This window comes from Oncorhynchus mykiss, chromosome 10, assembly GCF_057628025.1.
Source record: "Oncorhynchus mykiss isolate SJ-2025 chromosome 10, ASM5762802v1, whole genome shotgun sequence".
NCBI lineage: Eukaryota > Metazoa > Chordata > Actinopteri > Salmoniformes > Salmonidae > Oncorhynchus > Oncorhynchus mykiss.
In genome coordinates, this window is record NC_143031.1 from 85,385,538 (window position 1) to 85,395,573 (window position 10,036).

Genomic DNA, 10,036 nt, shown 5'->3' on the forward strand with positions numbered 1-10,036 from the left:
ATCGAGAACATATGTCATTGGCAGAAAATCTTTGTGTTGTTGTCTTCCGGTGACAAGCTAGCTAGCTAACTAGCTAAAATAGGTCCTTTCGTAAATTAGCCATGGATGGAGATAGGGATTTGGACTTGCGGTTTTACTTCATTCTCCATACTGGCAAATGATTATAACTTCCGATTCTGATCCAACCATTAATTCATACATTGTTGTGCCCCTGGCCTGAGAGGATAGAAGTTTAAATATGTAGCTAAATGTAGAAGGCTAATGTTAACTAGATAACGTTGTCCATGAATGGAAATTAGGCTAGCGAGCAATTAGCATTTTAGCCAGGTAGCCTAGGACAACAAACAAGAAACGTTTGTTCTTCATGACCTTCACACAGATGAATTCATGAACTTCTTGGACGAAAAGATCATGATCATTGGAAAACAAATGACGGCTCTTTGAATCTGTGTATTTCTCTAAAACTCAAGAGTTCCTGGTTCTGCACAACACTGCCAGGACCTTCGGATCAAAACTCAGTTGTCCTGGTTCTGCACAACACTGCCAGGACCTTCGGATCAAGGGAGACACTCATGTTTTTTTTTAAATCCTGTATCTCTGTGAAAATAGTAATGGCCTCTAAAACCTTCAAGCGGCCTACTGGATCCTATTCCAACTAAACTACTGAAAGAGCTGCTTCCTGTGCTTGGCCCTACTATGTTGAACATAATAAACATCTCCCTATCCACCGGATGTGTACCAAACTCACTAAAAGTGGCAGTAATAAAGCCTCATTTGAAAAAGCCAAACCTTGACCTTTAAAAAAAATAAAAAAGGAACAAGTTTATATCGAATCTCCCATTCCTCTCAACATTTTTGGAAAAAGTTGTTGTGCAGCAACTCCCTGCCTTCCTGAAGACAAACAATGTATACAAAACTCTTCAGTCTGGTTTTAGACCCCATCATAGCACTGAGACTGCACGAGTTAAGGTGGTAAATGACATTTCAATGGCATCGGACCGAGGCTCTGCATCTGTCCTTGTGCTCCTAGACCTTAGTGCTGCTTTTGATACCATCGATCACCACATTCTTTTGGAGAGATTGGAAACTCAAATTGGTCTACACGGACAAGTTCTGGCCTGGTTTAGATCTTATCTGTCGGAAAGATATCAGTTTGTCTCTGTGGATGGTTTGTCCTCGGCGTTACTCTGGACCCTGATCTCTCTTTTGACAAACATATCGAGAATATGTCAAGGGCAGCTTTGTCCATCTTTGTAACATTGACCAAAAATGAATCCATGCTTTTGTCACTAACCTACAAAGCATTACATGGGCTTGTTCCTACCTATCTCTCTGATTTGGTCCTGCCGTACATACCTACACGTACGCTACGGTCACAAGACACAGGCCTCCTAATTGTCCCTAGAATTTCTAGGCAAACAGCTCTTAATGGAATGGTCTGCCTATTCATGTGAGAGACGCAGACTCGGTCTCGACCTTTAAGTCTTTATTGAAGACTCATCTCTTCAGTGGGTCCTATGATTGAGTGTAGTCTGGCCCAGGGATGTGAAGGTGAACAGAAGGACAATGGAGCGACGAAACGCCCTTGTTGTCTCTGCATGGCCGGTTCCCCTCTCTCTCTCTCCACTGGGATTCTCTTTCATGCTCTCTCTGCATGGCCGGTTCCCCTCTCTTTCATGCCGTCCCTGCATGGCCGGTTCCCCTCTCTCTCTCCACTGGGATTCTCTTTCATGCTGTCTCTGCATGGCCGGTTCCCCTCTCTTTCATGCCGTCCCTGCATGGCCGGTTCCCCTCTCTCTCTCCACTGGGATTCTCTTTCATGCCGTCCCTGCATGGCCGGTTCCCCTCTCTCTCTCCACTGGGATTCTCTTTCATGCTGTCTCTGCATGGCCGGTTCCCCTCTCTCTCTCCACTGAGATTCTCTTTCATGCTGTCTCTGCATGGCCGGTTCCCCTCTCTCTCTCCACTGGGATTCTCTTTCATGCTGTCTCTGCATGGCCGGTTCCCCTCTCTCTCTCCACTGGGATTCTCTTTCATGCCGTCCCTAGGAGGGGTGTGTAACGTTGTGCCAGACTTATTTCCACTAAAACTCGACTTGAATGGGTTGAGTCACTGATGTGCTCTTCCTGTCTGGTATTGCGCCCCCCCTCGGACTCGACCTCTGAATGCTCGGCTATGAAAAGCGTTTGTCATTTGTCATTAGGTGTCTAGTGATATTGGTGTCTAGCTGTAGGCTAGTTGTCTAGTGATATTGGTGTCTAGCTGTAGGCTAGTTGTCTAGTGATATTGGTGTCTAGCTGTAGGCTAGTTGTCTAGTGATATTGGTGTCTAGCTGTAGGCTAGTTGTCTAGTGATATTGGTGTCTAGTTGTCTAGTGATATTGGTGTCTAGTGATATTGGTGTCTAGCTGTCTAGTGATATTGGTGTCTAGTTGTCTAGTGATATTGGTGTCTAGTTGTCTAGTGATATTGGTGTCTAGTGATATTGGTGTCTAGCTGTCTAGTGATATTGGTGTCTAGTGATGTTGGTGTCTAGCTGTCTAGTGATATTGGTGTCTAGCTGTAGTCTAGTTGTCTAGTGATATTGATGTCTAGCTGTAGGCTAGCTGTCTAGTGATATTGGTGTCTAGTGATATTGGTGTCTAGTTGTCTAGTGATATTGGTGTCTAGTTGTCTAGTGATATTGGTGTCTAGTGATATTGGTGTCTAGCTGTCTAGTGATATTGGTGTCTAGTGATGTTGGTGTCTAGCTGTCTAGTGATATTGGTGTCTAGTGATATTGGTGTCTACTGATATTGGTGTCTCGTGGTATTGTTGTCTAGTGATATTGGTGTCTAGCTGTCTAGTGATATTGGTGTCTAGCTGTAGGCTAGTTGTCTAGTGATATTGGTGTCTAGCTGTAGGCTAGCTGTCTAGTGATATTGGTGTCTAGTGATATTGGTGTCTAGTTGTCTAGTGATATTGGTGTCTAGTTGTCTAGTGATATTGGTGTCTAGTGATATTGGTGTCTAGCTGTCTAGTGATATTGGTGTCTAGTGATGTTGGTGTCTAGCTGTCTAGTGATATTGGTGTCTAGCTGTAGTCTAGTTGTCTAGTGATATTGATGTCTAGCTGTAGGCTAGTTGTCTAGTGATATTGGTGTCTAGTGATGTTGGTGTCTAGCTGTCTAGTGATATTGGTGTCTAGCTGTAGGCTAGTTGTCTAGTGATATTGGTGTCTAGCTGTAGACTAGTTGTCTAGTGATATTGGTGTTTAGTGATTTTGGTGTCTAGTGATATTGGTGTCTAGTGATATTGGTGTCTAGGGATTTTGGTGTCTAGTGATATTGGTGTCTAGTGATGTTGGTGTCTAGCTGTCTAGTGATATTGGTGTCTAGTTGTCTAGTGATATTGGTGTCTAGTTATCTAGTGATATTGGTGTCTAGTGATATTGGTGTCTAGCTGTCTAGTGATATTGGTGTCTAGTGATGTTGGTGTCTAGCTGTCTAGTGATATTGGTGTCTAGCTGTAGTCTAGTTGTCTAGTGATATTGATGTCTAGCTGTAGGCTAGTTGTCTAGTGATATTGGTGTCTAGTGATGTTGGTGTCTAGCTGTCTAGTGATATTGGTGTCTAGCTGTAGGCTAGTTGTCTAGTGATATTGGTGTCTAGCTGTAGACTAGTTGTCTAGTGATATTGGTGTTTAGTGATTTTGGTGTCTAGTGATATTGGTGTCTAGTGATATTGGTGTCTAGGGATTTTGGTGTCTAGTGATGTTGGTGTCTAGTGATGTTGGTGTCTAGCTGTCTAGTGATATTGGTGTCAAGCTGTAGTCTAGTTGTCTAGTGATATTGATGTCTAGCTGTAGGCTAGTTGTCTAGTGATATTGGTGTCTAGTGATGTTGGTGTCTAGCTGTCTAGTGATATTGGTGTCTAGCTGTAGGCTAGTTGTCTAGTGATATTGGTGTCTAGCTGTAGACTAGTTGTCTAGTGATATTGGTGTTTAGTGATTTTGGTGTCTAGTGATATTGGTGTCTAGTGATATTGGTGTCTATCTGTAGGCTAGGTGTCTAGTAATATTGGTGTCTAGCTGTAGGCTAGGTGTCTAGTGATATTGGTGTCTAGCTGTAGGCTAGGTGTCTAGTGATGTTGGTGTCTAGCTGTAGTCTAGTTGTCTAGTGATATTGGTGTCTAGCTGTAGGCTAGGTGTCTAGTGATGTTGGTGTCTAGCTGTCTAGTGATATTGTTGTCTAGCTGTAGGCTAGGTGTCTAGTGATATTGGTGTCTAGCTGTAAGCTAGGTGTCTAGTGATATTGGTGTCTAGTGATATTGGTGTCTAGTGATATTGGTGTCTAGTGATTTTGGTGTCTGGTGATATTGGTGTCTAGTGATATTGGTGTTTAGTGATTTTGGTGTCTAGTGATATTGGTGTCTCGTGATATTGGTGTCTAGTGATTTTGGTGTCTAGTGATATTGGTGTCTAGTGATATTGGTGTCTAGCTGTAGGCTAGGTGTCTAGTGATATTGGTGTCTAGTGATATTGGTGTCTAGCTGTAGGCTAGGTGTCTAGTGATGCTTGTGTCTAGCTGTCTAGTGATATTGGTGTCTAGCTGTAGGCTAGGTGTCTAGTGATATTGGTGTCTAGCTGTAAGCTAGGTGTCTAGTGATATTGGTGTCTAGCTGTAAGCTAGGTGTCTAGTCATATTGGTGTCTAGCTGTAAGCTAGGTGTCTAGTGATATTGGTGTCTAGTGATATTGTCGACCATCATCAGTTGATCCAGGGAATAAAAATCTAATATCGATAGAAGATAATAAAAGTTAAATAAATGCTCTGGTACTTCTGGCTATGAATGGTACGGAGAACACCAATACCCACAATGCCCCTGGAAAACAAACCAATGAGACTCTAAACAGCTGACTGACAAAATCAAACAACGAATAAATAGAATGTATTGGAATAAATGCTTCTTTTTGTTTTAATCAAGGGCGCATGACAAAACAAATGGCGAAAATGCGGAAGTGGAAAGGAAAATCTATGCGTTTTGAAGGCGCTCAGCTGAGATCGAAATGTTGCACTATTGAGTGGACAGTGCAGTCACGTCTTAATAAATGGGTTAAACCATAACGCAGATGTGGAGGGGTGTTCGTTTCATTTGGAAGTTTTACTTTTTATATTTTACCACTGTAAAACATATTTACCGCTCCATTTTAAACAAATAAGAGAATGGTTAAATTAGCATTATTTAAGGGGGGCTAACGGGGAGCGGAGCGGAGAGTAGACCATCTTGGATTTGGCCAATCACATCGAGAACATATGTCATTGACAGAAAATCTTTGTGTTGTTGTCTTCCGGTGACAAGCTAGCTAGCTAACTAGCTAAAATAGGTCCTTTCTTACATTAGCCATGGATGGAGATAGGGATTTGGACTTGTGGTTTTACTTCATTCTCCATACTGGCAAATTATTATAACTTTGATTCTGATTCAACCATTAAATCATACATTGTTGTGCCCCTGGCCTGAGAGGATAGAAGTTTAAATATGTAGCTAAATGTAGAAGGTTAACTAGATAACGTTGTCCATGAATGGAAATTAGGCTAGCGAGCAATTAGCATTTTAGCCAGGTAGCCTCGGACAACAAACCATAAACGTTTGTTCTTCATGACCTTCACACAGATGAATTCATGAACTTCTTGGACGAAAAGATCATGATCATTGGAAAGCAAATGACGGCTCTTTGAATCTGTGAATTTCTCCAAAACTCAAGAGTTCCTGGGTCTGCACAACACTGCCAGGACCTTCGGATCAAGGGAGACACTCAAGTTTTTTTTAACTCCTGTATCTCTGTGAAAATAGTAATGGCCTCTAAAACCTTCAAGCTGCCTACTGGACCCTATTCCAACTAAACTACTGAAAGAGCTGCTTCCTGTGCTTGGCCCTCCTATGTTGAACATAATAAACATCTCCCTATCCACCGGATGTGTACCAAACTCACTAAAAGTGCTAATAATAAAGCCTCATTTGAAAAAGCCAAACCTTGACCTTTAAAAAAAATAAAAAAGGAACAAGTTTGGTTTATATCGAATCTCCCATTCCTCTCAACATTTTTGGAAAAAGTTGTTGCGCAGCAACTCCCTGCCTTCCTGAAGACAAACAATGTATTCAAAACTCTTCAGTCTGGTTTTAGACCCCATCATGGCACTGAGACGGCACGAGTTAAGGTGGTAAATGACATTTCAATGGCATCGGACCGAGGCTCTGCATCTGTCCTTGTGCTCCTAGACCTTAGTGCTGCTTTTGATACCATCGATCACCACATTCTTTTGGAGAGATTGGAAACTCAAATTGGTCTACACGGACAAGTTCTGGCCTGGTTTAGATCTTATCTGTCGGAAAGATATCAGTTTGTCTCTGTGGATGGTTTGTCCTCGGCGTTACTCTGGACCCTGATCTCTCTTTTGACAAACATATCGAGAATATGTCAAGGGCAGCTTTGTCCATCTTTGTAACATTGCAAAAATCTGAAACTTTCTGTCCGAAAATGACGCAGAAAAATGAATCCATGCTTTTGTCACTTCTAGGTTAGACTACTGCAATGCTCTACTTTCCGGCTACCCGGATAAACCACTAAATAAACTTCAGTTAGTGCTAAATACGGCTGCTAGAATCCTGACTAGAACCAAAAAATTTGATCATATTACTCCAGTGCTAGCCTCCCTACACTGGCTTCCTGTCAAGGCAAGGGTTGATTTCAAGGTTTTACTGCTAACCTACAAAGCATGACATGGGCTTGTTCCTACCTATCTCTCTGATTTGGTCCTGCCGTACATACCTACACATACGCTATGGTCACAAGACGCAGGCCTCCTTTCTGTCCCGAGAATTTCTAAGCAAACAGCTGGAGGCAGGGCTTTCTCCTATAGAGCTCCATTTTTATGGAACGGTCTGCCTACCCATGTGAGAGACGCAGACTCGGTCTCGAACTTAAAGTCTTTATTGAAGACTCATCTCTTCAGTGGGTCCTAAGATTGAGTGTAGTCTGGCCCAGGGATGTGAAGGTGAACAGAAGGACAATGGAGCGACGAAACGCCCTTGTTGTCTCTGCATGGCCAGTTCCCCTCTCTCTCTCCACTGTAATTCTCTTTCATGCTCTCTCTGCATGGCCGGTTCCCCTCGCTCTCTCCACTGAGATTCTCTTTCATGCCGCCCTAGGAGGGGTGTGTAACGTCGTGCCAGACTTTTTTCCACTAAAACTCGACTTGAATGGGTTGAGTCACTGATGTGCTCTTCATGTCTGGTCTTGCGCCCCCCCCCCCCCCCCCCCCCTCGGGCTCGACCTCTGAATGCTCGGCTATGAAAAGCATTTGTCATTTGTCATTAGGTGTCTAGTGATATTGGTGTCTAGCTGTAGGCTAGTTGTCTAGTGATATTGGTGTCTAGCTGTAGGCTAGTTGTCTAGTGATATTGGTATCTAGCTGTAGGCTAGTTGTCTAGTGATATTGGTGTCTAGCTGTAGACTAGTTGTCTAGTGATATTGGTGTCTAGCTGTAGGCTAGTTGTCTAGTGATATTGGTGTCTAGCTGTAGGCTAGTTGTCTAGTGATATTGGTGTCTAGCTGTAGGCTAGTTGTCTAGTGATATTGGTATCTAGCTGTTGGCTAGTTGTCTAGTGATATTGATATCTAGCTGTAGGCTAGTTGTCTAGTGATATTGGTGTCTAGCTGTAGGTTAGTTGTCTAGTGATATTGGTGTCTAGTGACATTGGTGTCTAGCTGTAGGCTAGTTGTCTAGTGATATTGGTGTCTAGCTGTAGGCTAGTTGTCTAGTGATATTGGTGTCTAGTGATATTGGTGTCTAGTTGTCTAGTGATATTGGTGTCTAGCTGTAGGCTAGTTGTCTAGTGATATTGGTGTCTAGCTGTCGGCTAGTTGTCTAGTGATATTGGTGTCTCGTGGTATTGTTGTCTAGTGATATTGGTGTCTAGTTGTCTAGTGATATTGGTGTCTAGTTGTCTAGTGATATTGGTGTCTAGTTGTCTAGTGATATTGGTGTCTAGTTGTCTAGTGATATTGGTGTCTAGCTGTCTAGTGATATTGGTGTCTAGTGATGTTGGTGTCTAGTTGTCTAGTGATATTGGTGTCTAGCTGTAGACTAGTTGTCTAGTGATATTGGTGTTTAGTGATTTTGGTGTCTAGTGATATTGGTGTCTAGTGATATTGGTGTCAATTGATATTGGTGTCTAGTGATTTTGGTGTCTAGTGATATTGGTGTCTAGTGATATTGGTGTCTAGCTGTAGACTAGTTGTCTAGTGATATTGGTGTTTAGTGATTTTGGTGTCTAGTGATATTGGTGTCTAGTGATATTGGTGTCTAGTGATTTTGGTGTCTAGTGATATTGGTGTCTAGTGATTTTGCTGTCTAGTGATATTGGTGTCTAGTGATTTTGCTGTCTAGTGATATTGGTGTCTAGTGATTTTGCTGTCTAGTGATTTTGGTGTCTAGTGATATTGGTGTCTAGTGATATTGGTGTCTAGTGATATTGGTGTCTAGTGATATTGGTGTCTAGTGATATTGGTGTCTAGTGATATTGGTGTCTAGTGATATTGGTGTCTAGTGATATTGGTGTCTAGCTGTAGACTAGTTGTCTAGTGATATTGGTGTCTAGTGATATTGGTGTCTAGTGATATTGGTGTCTAGTGATTTTGGTGTCTAGTGATATTGGTGTCTAGTGATTTTGCTGTCTAGTGATATTGGTGTCTATTGATTTTGCTGTCTAGTGATATTGGTGTCTAGTGATATTGGTGTCTAGTGATATTGGTGTCTAGTAATATTGGTGTCTAGTGATATTGGTGTCTAGCTGTAGACTAGTTGTCTAGTGATATTGGTGTTTAGTGATTTTGGTGTCTAGTGATATTGGTGTCTAGTGATATTGGTGTCTAGTGATTTTGGTGTCTAGTGATATTGGTGTCTAGTGATTTAGCTGTCTAGTGATATTGGTGTCTAGTGATTTTGCTGTCTAGTGATTTTGCTGTCTAGTGATATTGGTGTCTAGTGATATTGGTGTCTAGTGATTTTGGTGTCTAGTGATATTGGTGTCTAGTGATATTGGTGTCTAGTGATATTGGTGTCTGGTGATATTGGTGTCTAGTGATATTGGTGTCTAGCTGTAGACTAGTTGTCTAGTGATATTGGTGTCTAGTGATATTGGTGTCTAGTGATATTGGTGTCTAGTGATTTTGGTGTCTAGTGATATTGGTGTCTAGTGATTTTGCTGTCTAGTGATATTGGTGTCTAGTGATTTTGCTGTCTAGTGATATTGGTGTCTAGTGATATTGGTGTCTAGCTGTAGACTAGTTGTCTAGTGATATTGGTGTTTAGTGATTTTGGTGTCTAGTGATATTGGTGTCTAGTGATTTTGGTGTCTAGTGATATTGGTGTCTAGCTGTAGACTAGTTGTCTAGTGATATTGTCGACCATCATCAGTTGATCCAGGAAATAAAAAATCTAATATCGATAGAAGATAATAAAGTTAAATAAATGCTCTGGTACTTCTGGCTATGAATGGTACAGAGAACACCAATACCCACAATGCCCCTGGAAAACAAACCAATGAGCCTCTAAACAGCTGACTGACAAAATCAAACAATGAATAAATAGAATGTATTGGAATAAATGCTTCTTTTTGTTTTAATCAAGGGCGCATGACAAACAAATGGCGAAAATGCGGAAGTGGAAAGGAAAATCTATGCGTTTTGAAGGCGCTCAGCTGAGACCGAAATGTTGCACTATTGAGTGGACAGTGCAGTCACGTCTTAATAAATGGTTTAAACCATAACACAGATGTGGAGGGGTGTTCGTTTCATTTGGAAGTTTTACTTTGAATATTTTATCACTGTAAAACATATTTACCGCTCCATTTTAAACAAATAAGAGAATGGTTAAATTAGCATTATTTAAGGGGGGCTAACGGGGAGCGGAGCGGAGCCCCCCTCCTGACTCCCATGTAATTCACATCGTACATTTTTGCCTCCGTGGATCGATTTACACTTTTCTGACCTGTCC